We start from the raw sequence: 13993 nt of genomic DNA on the forward strand, positions 1-13993 counted from the left end.
GAGAAGGGATGCCGGGGAGGAGGAAACGGCCGGCCATCAATGGCCCTAATGGCGGCGACGACGGTTTCTTCAATAATGGTGAAGAGAAGTGGGGGAGGGAGAGGAGGAGGTGGCGGCGGCGGTTTCTGGCGCAGGGGAGAGGAGAGGGCTCAGCTAGGGGCGCGGGGTCGGAGTCCAGGCGACTCGGTCGGGGCGTGGGATCGGCGTCTGGGCACGGCGGCGGCGCGAGGAAGACGGGGCTGCGGCGGGCGGGCCCCACCTGCAAGAGAGATAGAGGGAGGAGATGGGGAGGTGGCGGCCGGTTTAGGCCTAATGGGCCAAATTGGCCGACATGTCTAGGGTTTCAAAATCTTTTTTTTCTTTTTTTTTCTTTTTCACTAAAAATATAAATAAATATACTTTCAAATATCTCTAAAATCATAATACTTATCCAAAATTATTTATGACTAAAATATTTATTTTTGGACCAATATTTCTATATTAATTAATTGAATTTTCAATATAAAAGAAATTCTACGAAACAACCATAAATCAAATATGAGCAAACAAAAATTATTCTAAAGGCAAATAAAATCAAACACTTGAAAGAAAAATTCTTTACTATTATCACCACTAATATCCTAAATGTATTACTTTTAGTTGATGGTTTTGAGGTGTTACAAATTGCTACAAAAGAAAGACTGATGATGGCGGATCCATCACGACCGTGATGAGTTCAACATCTGAAAAGAAGTACCTCTGTGAGGTACCAAACTTTGGGTTTTAAATGATAAAGACGAGACTGGGCGGGTGACTTGCACGAGAGGGAAGTCTCGGTGTAGTGTCTCCGTCTGAGTCGATTAAGGACAGAGCCAATGTAGGCTTGATGATCGAGGACCTTTTAACTGGCCACATGCCTCGTCATGGGTAAGCTTTGCCTCGGTCGGACCAATACCAGAAAGACCACCACGCAATGGGAGTGGAGAGATGGCGAGAGTAGCATATACCCTCTATGGCAAGAGGCTGGATAGTGGAGTATTCGTGCTCTCGGTTGGCGTGAACCCATTCTGGTCTTGAGAAACGCGGGTGCGAGTTGACATATGCAGGTTTAAGTGCTACATATGTCGTGTGGTTGGAGATCCCCAGCTGGGTATTAATCGATTCGGATCGTCGTTACTTCTCGGACATGAAGACTTGGTCACTGCCCTACACGTAGCAACTAGTGAACTGAAGGGATGATAAAAAGATGGCTAGTATAGGCCAAGTGCTTGATCTAGAATAGAAAGAAATCTAGATGCAGGTAACTACTTAACCTGATAAATAAAATGAATTCTTAAGGATCCACTCATAGTATGCTTTTCTGCAAAAAGAGTCTTTGAATCTTGATAAGCTTTACCATGATTCTAAAAAGCCAGCATATCCTTGAGAGTCTTTTTCCTTTGACGGTTAAGACTTGCGAAAGTACACTCCATACTCAAGGTTTTCGAACCCATGTTGTTGTAGGTGATGAAACTACTGAGTTCTGTTGTTTATGTTCCAAGGTGGTTCCAAAGCAGGAGGAAAAGTAAGACTTACCTGGGGAAGGTGTTTTGCCTTCCAGTGATGTAATAATAAGTTTACGCACTCAAGTACCCGGTTATGTAATAATCAACTCTTTATATATTTTACTTATGAATGTAAATTATGTTATTGTAATCCTTTCCGCTTACTCTGATGATGTGTAATGTTTGTGTGATGGGTTAAGTGCTCTTGAGCGATATGATGGAGATACAGAAAACCGTACCTGTCGAGTCATTGTGCGCACCTGCATGACTGTCTGAGGTCCTTAGGACAAGGACATATGTAGGTGGTCCTAATACCTTGGTAGGTTCCGTGACAGTCCGGCCTAGAAGGTCGGACCGTCCGTGATGCCGGGTCCATGCTGCAACGGCTGCCCGGCCTCAAGGACCAAACTATTCTACGAAAGATCGGACCATCCGGCCTCAGGGGCCGGACTGTCCATGACCTAGGACATATTTCTTATTAGTGTACTCATCATTTAAACTTTACTTGGGATTCAGCCGATTTTCCATCGGCTCTAGCATTATAGGGGTGAAGCCTTTCCTATCTATACTTATTAACTAATAATCATAAGTCAACCCCTGTGAGACATGTAGCGGTCTCATAGGTCCAAAGTACAGGGGCATCAGCCATGGCGATGCAGGCCGATGCATCAGCATGCACTTGGTCTACATCATCGCTTACCCATTGTAGCAACATTTGATGTAAAGTAGAAGGTATATATTGATTAGCATGAATCCAATCTCTGCCTAAGATTAGAATGTAATTTCCTTCTACATCAGCAATGAAGAATGCAGCAGCAAGGGTCTTGGTCCCGATGGTTAACTCAACGGACGTGACTCCCTTGGCTTTGATCGAACTATCAGTCCCAACACCACTGAGCATCATGTTGGTCTTGACAAGTTCGTCGTCTTGCTTTCCTAATTTTTTGTACAATGAGTAAGCATTAAATCTACGGCCGCCCCTCCATCTACCAACATTTTAGCAATCGGTATTCCATCAATATGGCCGCTCATGAAGAGCGGCTTTAAATGGTTGACCGATTCTTTTGGCTTAGTGAAGGTGGCCTCTTTAGGACCAAAATTGAATTGAGCGACGACAGGTTCATCGTTACCGATAATAGTACAATCCGTAGAGAACATAATAACATTTACGTCCATACTGAGTATTCTAGCATAGCTTCGTAGTTGACCAAGTCTTCTCCCAGCAGGTCATCTTCCTCCATAGGTATTGGTGCATCGTTGGAGGTGTTCTGGTGTAGGGCGGACGGTCCAGACTCGAGGGTCGGACGGTCCGCGACATCCATGGTTGGTCCGACTTTAATGGCCGGATTGTCCGTCGTACCTGTAGGGAGTTGCAAACCTGCAGTCTTGTCCTCTATGGACGTTTGATTTATTTCAATAGCCTTTGGCCTCCACCTCTTTTGTGGTGGTGGGTACTGTGGATGTGTAGCATTAAATATTTTTCTGCTTCTTTTTCATGGCTCTCTTTTGCTCTTAGGCGCTGCAATTTTTGCTTTTGCGACCGTGTCAATCCCGATGGGCATCATCGGGCCTGGAGTATTTTGGGTCGGCTGTTTTACTGGTAGTCGTATCTTGTTTTTTGCTTGCATTGGCCGATTCACCAAAAATCATCAGCCCTTCATTGTTTCTTTTTACGACCACATATTTTGTACCTATATTGATGATGTCTCCTTCTGTCGTCTTCTTGGAGGCTATAAATATATGCCCCTACCGGATTGGTCGGCCTTTGCGGCCGAGTGGTCCAGCAATCTTGCTGGACCTGTGCTTGGTGACCGTATTGAGTGGCGCTCAATCGGTCTTGTACTAGAGGTGCCAACCTGTTGAATACAGATGTTTGGGGTGCCCCCAAGTGGGGTACTGTGGCATCCCAAATGGATATGGTGGCATGCTCCACATTCAATTTGGGGCATATGGTAGTGGTATGTATGTATATTGATATGGCACAGGTAGATATTAGGGTGGAGGTGTTCATGCAGGCACGTTAGGTCTTAACTAGACAGTATGACCTTCCATCTTTTCCGATTGGTGAGGTGGTCCAATCGGTCTTACCTGTTGTCGCTCCTGAGTGGGTGAGCGAGGTCGCTTTGTTGGCCGGTCACTAGAGTCGGCCTTCTTTTTTACATATTTAGACAATAATTGATCAAAGGTCGGACCAGATCTGACCAGTCGACCAGCTGCCTCTACTGTGTTAGTTTTCCACGTACCTATTTCTGGTCGTCGTGGTTTGAAGGTACGTGGTCATCGTGGCTCCTGGGCGTTGCCGGACTGTCCGCTAGAATGATCCGGACTGTCCGGTGGTGTCCCGGACCGTCCGTGTCTATGCGTCTGACCGTCCGCGATGCGCAAAATAGGTACCCGCGCATGGCTACCTGCTTGCGCCTGTCCCCGGCATTGGAGGTGGTGATGGTAACTTTCAAACCCACCATCAGGAGTCTTTTCGGCCATCACTTTCCTGCAAGAATGTTTATTATTTTCATTGGCCTTTCGTGCATCGCCGATGATGACCTACTTGCCTTTGCCCTTATTGGCCGCGCTGGGCTGAATCAGGGCCTTTTTGCCATCGAAGTCGATCATATTTATTGGGAAGGGCTCTGTATCCACCTGCATTTCCTGAAATTTCAATCGTCCCTCGTTAATAGTTGATTGAATCTGTCGTCGAAATACATTACGATCATTAGTGGCATGAGAAAATGAGTTGTGGCACTTGCAGTATGCGTGACGTTTTAGTTCGTTGATGGATGGAACAGTATGATTTATCTTAATGTTTCCATTTTTGAGTAATTCATCGAATATCTTATCACATTTGCCAACATTAAATGTAAATTTAACCTCCTCTCGTCGTTTCTTTTGAACCGGTTGTAAGGAGGAACAAGCCGAAGATTTGGCCTATTTTGGCCAAACCATCTCAGCAGCATATACTTCTTTTGATTCGTCGTCCGAGCTACTCTGGTCGCATTCTACTATATGGACATTGTGACGAATAGCTTTGGCAGTTTATTTGCTTTGACTTTCACAAGCCAAAGCTCTCTGATGTAATTGCGCTAGCGTAAAAAACTGGACACCCTCTAATCTTTCTTTTAAATAATAGTGCAATCCATTAAAGGCTAATCTTGCTAGCTGTTTTCTGCCAAATGAATTTGAAAGCATCGGTTTCTTGTATCCCGGAATATCCGGATGTAATCATTAACCGATTCATCTTTACCTTGTCACAGGGCCACTAAATCTACCAAATCTAGCTCATTGTCACCGGAAAAGAAGTAATCATGGAATTTTTGTTCTAAATCTTCCCATGACAAAATTGAGTTAGGGGTAGTGTGGCATACCATGTGAATGTGGTTCCTGTTAAAGATAATGAAAATAAACGGACGCGGAACACCTTGGTGTTGGCCAATTCTCTTAATTGCGCTAAAAACTGGCTTATGTGTTCGCGTGTGCTTTTTCCTTAGTCACCCGATAAATTTGCGAATTCGGGTATCCTAGTTCCCTGTGGGTATGGGTAGTGGTTAAATCGGTTGTCATAAGGTCTCCGATATGTTTGCCCCTAGGGATCATGCTAACTCCGAACTTATCTCAGAAGTCCCCGGCTATTTCTTCCCTTACTATATCGATAGCAGCCGGTGAGAGACCACCGACTCTTTGGTCTCACATGGGTGGGATTGTTTCGATATTGGCATATTGTCTTCGCCCCCCCCATTGGTTTGGGTTTTGTGGCGTATTAATATTGGCCCTATGTGGCTCATAGGACCGGTCGCCTCTTTTCGACCTTCTATGGGCCGGAAAGTAATCACCCTCGTGTGTTTGAAATGTTGTATTATGGTGCTGGTGTGCTATATAGCATATGAAGGGACGTTTAGCAGGGACGGATGAGGATTTGGGTAACAATCCTCATCGAAAAACTCTGTGCCCGACCATCCGGTTAGATACGCGGACTGTCCGGCTGTGTGCGCGGACTGTCCGGCCATATGGCCAGACCGTCCGTTGTTGTATGTGGACCATCCGTCGATATATGCGGACAGTTCGACTGGGTAGTTTAGGGTTTGCACATTACGTGGCGGCTCGGGCGCATGTCTTAATAATTCATTAAAAATAGGACCGGCCGCCGCTGGCTCGGACGATCCGCACTCACGTGTAGACGGTCCGGACATGTGCAGATCAGCGAATTTATCACCGATGTGTGTGGGAGGCTATGGTTGCTGAAAGCATCTAGGCCCCTGGTTGGTTTTAGTGATTAATGACAACGTAACGTTATATGTGACTAACGTGTGTTTTGTAGAGACAAATGGTAAGTTAGGTTGCATTACAGGTAGAAGTACTACAACGGTGAAAACAATCCCGGAGATAAGAACTCGAAGCGACGGCTAAAACGACGAATCAAAAGGTGAAGGACTACAGAGTCCGAGTGTCAAGGAGATGTGGACACTCATGTTTTAGTTAGGTCTTTTATTCTCTTGTAGCTGTACTATAAAGATGGGTTGTCAATGAGTAGTTTGACCAAGAGAGTTCTAGTGTAGTGTTGGTGCACAATCACACTCACATTCAGTGCTAGGTGTCACTCTAGAACTCACTCACAAGTTAGAACGAAAACTGATTCGAAAATCAGCTGAAAAACAAGAGATATGGTTTCTGGCCTTGGGGCACCGGACTGTCCGGTGTGCACCGGACTGTCCGGTGCACCCTCTGCCAGGTGGGGCCAAGATGGCCCTGGGGAAGTGTTCTCTCCCACAGAAAACTCGAGAGCGCCTGTTTCAGAAAGGAATTTTAGTGGCGCACCGGACAGTGCACCGGACAGGGACTGTTCATTGTCCGGTGTGCCATTAGTCCAACGGCTACCTGTCAGAACTAGCCGTTGGAAACGACCGTTGGCGCACCGGTGGCGCACCGGACTGTCCGGTGCGCCCGTGCGCAGTAAAGTGCTAGTAACGGCTAGTTGGTGGGTGAGGGCTATTTATACCCCCTCCACCCACCATATTCAATGTCTTGGAGCCCACATTAATTCCAGCACATTGCTAGTCAATGCACCAAAAACCTAGTGAGAAGATTAGAGAATCTTAATCCCGCATTTGTTCCTCATTAGCGCTAGTGAGAGCCACTTAGAGCACACACCACTTGCATTAGGCTTCTCTTGGTCAAGCGAAAGTCTACGGCTTGTTACTCTTGGTGATCGGCATCACCTAGACGGCTTGGTGGCGTTGGGAGCTCGGTGATCACCGTGAAGATCTTGTTGGTGACCCGACTCAAGTTTGTAATCGGTCTCGAGGGATCCACCACGCCGGAGTGGCAAAGGATCATCTCGTAGTGAGCACTTGGTTCTTGCGAGGACCAAGGGGGAGCGATACCCTTGCGCGGTGCTCCAACGAGGACTAGTGGAGAGTGCCGACTCTTCGATACCTCGGGAAAAATTGGAGGAGTCTTCTAAACCTTGCTTTACATTCCGCACTTAATTCAAGCACTTTACATTGTGTATTTGTTTAGCAAGCATTTGAAGTATTGTCTTAGCATTGTTGTATTTCTAGTATTATTATCTTAGTGCTAGTTGTTGGGGTGAAGTTGGGCTCTTGCTTAGCTCTTGCTTAGCTTTTAATTAGTGTTGATTTTTAGAAAAGCCCAATTCACCCCCCCCCCCCCCCCTCTTGGGCATCATGATCCTTTCAATTGGTATCAGAGCCTTGTTGCTCTTAGATTAGCTTAACCGCTAGAGTTACGATGTTCGGTGGGGATGGACCTCCTCCTGTTTTTGATGGTGACGATTTTCCTTATTGGAAAATTCGTATGGAAGCATATTTAGAGGCTATAGACATTGGTGTCTATAAAGCCGCCACACAAGGATTCCCCGAACCTAGAGATCGCACAAATCTTGTAGGTGATGAGTTTAATTATGAAAAATAGAATGCCAAGGCCAAAAACACCTTTTTAGAGGCCTTTGCAAAGATGTGTTCAATAGAGTAAGAAATCATAAAAATGCTCATGATTTGTGGATGGGTATTTGTGCTCTACATGAAGGAACTAGAAGTGAGCATGAGGATAGATATCACATTGCTATGAGAAAGTTAAATTCTTTTGAAATGCTTGCTAATGAAAATGCCAATGCTATGTACTCACGTCTCAATATTCTTGTAGAGGAAGTAAATGGATTGGGGCTTACTCAAATCTCACAACCGGATGTTGTGAGGAAGATTCTCAGTGTCCTCCCAATAGACAAATATGGACACATTGTCAGTGTGCTACATCAAATGGATCTTTCAGTTACAACACCTACACAAATATTGGGAAAGATCAATGCTCATGAGATGTACATGCACATCAATGACAAAGATGAGTCATCTTCCAAGAGAAAGGATTTGGCTCTCAAAGCAAATCAAGAAAGAAAAGGAAAAGCTAAAATACAAGTTGAGGAAGAATCCTCAAGTGATGATGACCTTGATGCTAACATTGCCTTGATGGTAAGGAAGACCACCAAGATGTTGAAGAAGCTCAACAGAGAAGGCATCAAATTTGATTCAAGAAAGAAGAAATTCTTTTCCAACAAAAGAAAGCCCATTTCTGAGATGGATTGCTACAACTATGGAGAGCTCGGTCATCTTGCTCATCAATGTAACAAGTTCAAGGCCAAGAAAGAAGATGACAGCGATGATGAGAAAAAGGAAAAGAGATTCTTCAAGAGGAAGGATGGAAAGCAAAAAAGTTTCCACAAAAAGAAAAATGGAAAGGCATATATTGTTGGTGACTGGCTCACTGACATTGAGTCATCAAGTGGATCTTCTTCAAGTGAAGAAGAGAATGATGAAAAAGTTGCCGCCATCGCCGGGGACTTCTCTTCACCACCACCATCGCCATCATCGACTTCTCACTTATGCCTCATGGCTAGAGGTGAACGGAAGGTACAAAATGATATTGATATTACTGATGATAGTGATAGTGATAGTGATGAGGAATTTGCTTCACCTTCATATGATGAGCTAGCTGACTTGCTTAAAGAATATACTCAAATCATTAGAAAGTGAAAAGCTAAATGTGATAGGTTGAAAAATGAAAATGAATCTTTAAATGCCAAATATGACATAGTTATGAAAGCTAGTGATGAAATTAAAGAAGAAAACAAAACTATGTCATCAACTGTAAATGAGCTCACAATCTCCCTAAAAGATGCTAAGGATAAATGTGACAAGCTAAATGAAGCTAATAGGGAGTTGCAAGATAGACTAGTAAAAATCAAGGAAGACTATACTCAGATTAAATTTGATCATGATAATCTTCTTGTTGAAAATGAACTTTTATCTTGCAAAACACATGAGGCTATTAACCCTGTTGTTAAGATTGATGTAGCAACCTCATGTGATGATTTGAGTCAAGGAGAGCAAACTAGTCTACATGCTGAATTGATTGAAAAAGTTGAAGTCTTGACTTTAGACAACCAAAAATTGAAGAGATACTTGACTGATGCAACTACTAGAGGAAAGGTTGCTATTGAGAACAATGATTTCAACAATGAGTTGGCAATGGATAATGAAAGGCTTAAAAATGAGGTCAAGAAACTTAAGAGTGAAAATGAACATCTTGCAACAAGTGTGCAAAAGTTCAACAAGGGCCAATACCTCCAAAATGAGTTGCTTATGAACACTGTCATGAAAAACAACAAGAGTGGTATTGGATACAATGCTTTTGTGCAAAAGAAAGCTACTACTCAATACAAGCCAAAGCAGACTCACAAGCCTATCAAATGCTTTGAGTCTGGAAATGAAGGTCATTTTGCCCACAACTGCAAAGCCAAACCACCAACTCCCTTGCCTAAGCACTCAAGACCATTTGCTTTCAATACTCATTATGTTCTAAGAAAAGTTGCAAATGGAAAGGTCAAAGTTACATTCCTAGGTCCACCAAACAAGAGTAGACCTAGACAAATTTGGGTTGCAAAGTCCTTGATTGAGAGAGTCACTGGTCCTATGCAATATAGGGCCCTCAAAACTCAAGCTTGATTTGTCTGTGGATGTAGGTGAACTACAAGACCGGTGGGAGCCATTGGGTTATTGACAGTGGATGCACACAACATATGACAAGCAACCCACGGATGTTCACCTCACTTGATGAGAATGTTGATGGACAAGACAAAATTACATTTGGAGACAATTCAAAAGGGGAAGTGCAAGGACTTGGCAAGGTGGCAATTTCAAATGATTTATCAATATCAAATGTTCTCTTGGTTGCACCTTTGAGCTTCAATTTATTATCAGTGGGTCAACTCTGTGATCTTGGACTTCAATGCTTATTCACTCCAACAGAGGTTATTGTATCAAAGATGGATGATGAATCAATGGTGTTCAAGGGATTTAGATACAACAATCTCTACTTAGTGGATTTCACTTCAGAAGATGCAGACTTAAGAACTTGCCTCTTCACCAAAGCTTCACTTGGATGGCTTTGGCATAGGAGGCTTGCACATGTTGGGATGAGCACACTCAAGGAGGTATTAAAGAAAGACATGGTTATAGGATTAAAGGATGTGGTATTTGAAAAGGACAAGCCATGTAGTGCATGTCAAGCTGGGAAGCAAGTTGCTAATACACATCCTACTAAAGCTTTCATGTCAACATCAAGGCCACTAGAACTACTTCATATGGATTTATTTGGACCTACAAATTATGTAAGTGCTGGTGGCAACCTCTATTGTCTAGTGATTGTTGATGACTTCTCAAGATACACTTGGGTGTTCTTTTTCCATGACAAATCTGAAGTTGCATCTATATTCAAGAAGTTTGCCAAGAAAGCACAAAATGAATTTGATTGCAAGATCAAGAAGATTAGAAGTGATAATGGCAAAGAATTTGACAACACCAACATTCATGAGTACTGTGATGAAATTGGGATCAAGCATGAAGTATCTGCAACATACACACCTCAACAAAATGGAGTTGTTGAAAGGAAAAACAGGACCTTGATCACACTTGCAAGAACAATGATTGATGAGTATAACACACCGGAGAGTTATTGGGCCGAAGCTGTCAACACTGCATGTTATGCATCAAACAGGCTATTTCCTCACCGGCTACTTGCGAAGACTCCCTATGAACTACTAAATGGGAAAAAGCCAGACGTCTCCTTCTTCCGGGTGTTTGGGTGCAAATGCTACATCTACAAGAAACGCCATCACTTAGGGAAGTTTCAAAGACGTTGTGATATTGGTTTTCTTTTGGGTTATTCATTAAATTCCAAAGCATATCGAGTATTCAACCATGCCACTGGCGTGGTAGAAGAAACATATGATGTGGAATTTGATGAGACTAATGGCTCCCAAGGAGCACTTGAAAATCTTGATGATGTAGGTGATGAGCCACTTAGGGAAGCAATGAAGAACATGCCAATTGGAGCTATCAAACCAAAAGAAGATGAAGAAGAGGTGCAAAACATTGACAGGCCTTCTTTATCAAATGTACCACAAGATGATGAAAAAGATGAGAGGCATGCAAATGAAGATACATTTGTCTCTCATGAACAAGCAAGGGTACAAGCCAAAGATGTTGATGCTCCAGGATCTTCTTCCCAAGTGGTTGACAGGAGAAACTCATCACTACTTCAAGCTCATCCTCAAAACCAAATCATCGGGAGTCCTTCACAAGGGGTTATTACTCGATCACATAGACATGCTTCTTTTATTGAACATCACTCCTTTGTTTCTTGTGTTGAACCTACTTGTATAGATGAGGCGCTACAGGATCCGGACTGGGTGAACGCCATGCATGAAGAACTTAACAACTTCACCCATAATCAAGTTTGGACCCTGGAGAAGCCCCCACAAGATGCAAGAATCATTGGAACAAAGTGGGTGTTCAGAAACAAACAAGATGATCAAGGTGTGATTGTAAGGAACAAGGCAAGACTTGTTGCAAAGGGATTCTCTCAAGTTGAAGGCTTAGATTTTGGAGAGACCTTTGCACCAGTTGCTCGACTGGAAGCCATCCATATCCTACTGGCATATGCATCATGCTATGATATAAAACTTTATCAAATGGATGTAAAAAGTGCATTTTTAAATGGCTTCATAAATGAACTTGTATATGTTGAGCAACCACCTGGATTCGAAGACCCTAGATATCCTAACCATGCTTACAGGTTGTCCAAGGCGCTATATGGGCTAAAGCAAGCTCCAAGGGCTTGGTATGAGCGCCTTCGTGACTTCCTCATCGAAAAGGGCTTCAAGATCGGGACCGTCGACACAACTCTATTCACAAAGAAACATAACGGTGATATTTTCATTTGTCAAGTATATGTTGATGATATAATCTTTGGCTCGACAAATGACTATCATTACAAGGAATTTGGTGAGTTGATGTCGAAGGAATTCAAGATGTCAATGATTGGTGAGCTGACGTACTTCCTCGGCTTTCAAGTCAAGCAAATGAAAGATGGTAACTTTCTCTCACAAGAGAAGTATACCAAAGACTTGTTGAAAAGGTTCAACATGGAGAAGTGCAAACCAATCAAGACACCTATGCCAACAAATGGACATCTCGACCTAGATGAGGGAGGTAACCCGGTTAATCAAACTCTCTACCGTTCTATGATTGGTAGTTTATTGTACCTTACCGCATCTAGGCCCGATATCATGTTTAGTGTCTGCATGTGTGCTAGATTTCAATCTAATCCTAAGAAAGCTCATCTTCGCGCTGTTAAAAGAATTCTTAGGTATCTCAGGCACAGCACAAGCGTTGGTCTGTGGTATCCCAAAGGAGCTACTTTTGATTTAATTGGCTATTCCGATTCGGATTATGCCGGTTGCAAAATTGATAGGAAGAGTACTTCTGGGGGATGCCATCTGCTTGGTAGATCACTAGTTTTATGGACATCCAAAAAGGAAAATAGTGTTGCCTTGTCAACTGCCGAAGCGGAATACATTGCCGCAGGTGCTTGTTGCACACAAATTCTATATATGAAACAAACTCTTCTAGACTATGGCGTAGTTCTAGAAAAGGTACCTTTGTTGTGTGATAATGAGAGTGTTGTTAAAATTGCTAATAATCCTGTACAACACTCTCGCACCAAGCACATTGATATCCGTCATTATTTCCTTAGAGATCATGTTGCTAAAGGAGATATCATTTTAGAAGGAGTGAGATCGGAAGATCAATTAGCGGATATTTTCACTAAGCCACTTGATAAGACCCGCTTTTGCATGTTGAGGAATGAACTAAATATTCTTGATCTCAGAAATTTTATGTAAGATGTCAAATGGTGTTGTCAAGCTTGCATTGCATGTTTAAATTTCTTGTATTGCATCTAGGGCTTGTCTAACCTAGTTGAGATAACCGCCAACAAAGCGAGTGAAAAAGCTTAACTCGGATCAAACTTGACAAGTCTTAGTTTTAAGCTTTTAGCACTTGAATTCTTACTTTTTATGCAATTGTTGGTTCTTGAAATATGCATGAGGTACTGCACTTAGGGGAAGTATTCAAAACTCAAATCACTCATGAAAACCCCTAGTGCAAGGCCAAAATGCAAATTTCACCATTTGCCTATTTTCTCTAAAAATTATCTAGCCTATGGCAAAATATTTTGAAAATTATGAGAAAATATGAGGGTGCCAATACCTGTCCCAACAAGTGTTATTTCGTGTGATTATAAGTTGGGATTTGGTTTGGTTGGAAATTAGGTAGAAAAATTCAAAAATTTCAAATCTTCCCTCTGTCTGGGCTCACCGGACACTGCACTGTGCAATGTCCGGTGCACCGGCAGCCGCGCGCTCAAAATCCTTTTTCCTGTGCGTTGTCCGGTGGTTCACCGGACAGCTACTATGCGCTGTCCGGTGTGCACCGGACAGGCACTGTAGACTGTCCGGTGCGCCCATATCACGTTTTAAAAAATCGCCTCCAGCCTGAAGCCGAGCCAGAGGCTTTTCTGCTTCTCTGCTCCCTGTATGTCTCTACGCTCTGGCGGTTTGCCCCCCTCACCGGCGATCTCTCTTGCCGGCGGTGATCTCTCCGGCGACCTCCAGTGCTCGTGCTTCCCCTCCCTCAGGTGAGCAGCTCTGGTTCTTGGTGCACCCCCTCTCTATTCCTTTGAACAGTGCACCCCCCCTTCTCTCCCCTTGTGTGTCAATTTCAAATTCTTGTGAAATCCTGTGAAACCAAGTGGTGGTATGTGTTCCTCTGTGTGCCTTGAACATCCTTGTAGGTTCTCAGCTCCTTAGGGAGGGTTTCACAGCCTTAAATAGTCGTTTCACCGTAACCCTAAATCCTCGCACACCACATGCTCGGTGAAATGCCCAAACCAGCCAAAAATGCTCCAATTGAACCCAAATTTTTCATGCACCTTCACAATACATTCAGTAACATATTCACCAAATTTCACGCCAATCCGATATTCCAAGCTTCAATTTCACCAAATTCCCTGTTTCAAGCGATCGTTTCCGAGCCGAGTGCCCAAATTTCATTTTCTTCGCC

The sequence above is a fragment of the Zea mays genome, chromosome 6 (assembly GCF_902167145.1).
Source record: "Zea mays cultivar B73 chromosome 6, Zm-B73-REFERENCE-NAM-5.0, whole genome shotgun sequence".
Classification (NCBI taxonomy): domain Eukaryota; kingdom Viridiplantae; phylum Streptophyta; class Magnoliopsida; order Poales; family Poaceae; genus Zea; species Zea mays.